The following is a 1,403-nucleotide window of genomic DNA, read 5'->3' on the forward strand; positions in this document are numbered from 1 at the left end:
CCCCCCGAGTTAAAGAATTCAAAACCTGAACCATTTAGTTTGATCCAAAATGAAATGTTTTGATTAGTTGTCAGGTTAATTAACTCAATTTAATTAATTAACTTAATTTAATTTTTAAATGTAAAGTCAGAATGTTTCTTTTAGAAAATGTCAGAGCAAGCCTATCTCTGAAAAAATGTCACCTGGCTTCAATTTAGAATTATGTCTTGGGAAAGCATATAGGGAATCTGAATTTCAATAACTGAAATGATCAGAAAGTCAGGAGAGAAGTTTTTTTTTAAACCTGTAATCATCCTCTTATCTCTGAGCCTTCAGCCCAGCTGCACGTAAATCAGTTGTTTTTGTGGGTTTTCCAAAGGACTAACAGAAATGGCCAAAAGTCAGTAGTCTACCAGGAAGAGTTGTGGTAAACTTCTGTGTGTTTGCATTGTTAGGGGTTTCTGTCAGAAGACAGCATCTTCAGTTTATGCTCAGGGAACGTCACAAAGCGTGAATACTCAGAGGAAACGGTAAATTAGTACACCTCTTAATATTAAAATACAACACCTCTTTATAGACAGCTATGCCTTCCCTCTGGTCAGATCTGCCCACCGTATGGCTGTAAGATAAGAACTGTGTTCAGAGTCATTTGTTTTGATGGTGGAGACCCACTTCCTAAGAATACATCAGTAAGAGCTAACCTATTCCAGAGGCAGATATGATCCCTTGTGTTGATAAATGTGTCATATATTTTTGGACATCTGAGAAAATAATTGACTATTCTAACAGCTTTGGTGTTCTGATCCTTAAAGGTTTTTATTGATTTCAGTGGGAGTAAGAAACGTAAATAGGAGTTAGGTGCCCATTTACATTTAAGGATCTGGACCTCTATATTCAGGTGATCTGTAGTTGCTCTGAGTCAGTTGAAAGAAATACACTAGAATATTTGGTACCTATATAATACAGAATTCTGTCATGACATATACCAGGAAAAAGAATAGGTAATTTACTAAAAACATAAAATATTTAAAAAAATGTATTAATAATAGCACAGACCCAGGTGGTTTGATTGAATTCCTATAAAGGAGTTTTAATTTATGTTGGATGGGAGAAGGATTATAGTGACTACATTTTTGTTGATTTTATATTAAAATTCTGGATTGCTTAGATTTTATGCAACATTAAAAGTACAAAAAAGGGAAATGTACAGTGCATGCATATGGTTCCTGAAGTATACTGTATTTATTCAAATCTAAGTCAACCCTGAATCTAGGATGATCTCTCCAATCATTAGATTCTAGATATGGAAAAATTATAAATGTTGTATAATTTTCCATGTATAGAATCTAATTATTGGAGGGTTGTCTTAGATTTGTTCCCTTCCCACTGCTATAGCAAGGAAAGCAATAGCTGGGGGGGAGGCT

The sequence above is a fragment of the Alligator sinensis genome, unplaced genomic scaffold, assembly GCF_000455745.1.
Source record: "Alligator sinensis unplaced genomic scaffold, ASM45574v1 scaffold280_1, whole genome shotgun sequence".
NCBI classification, from domain to species: domain Eukaryota; kingdom Metazoa; phylum Chordata; order Crocodylia; family Alligatoridae; genus Alligator; species Alligator sinensis.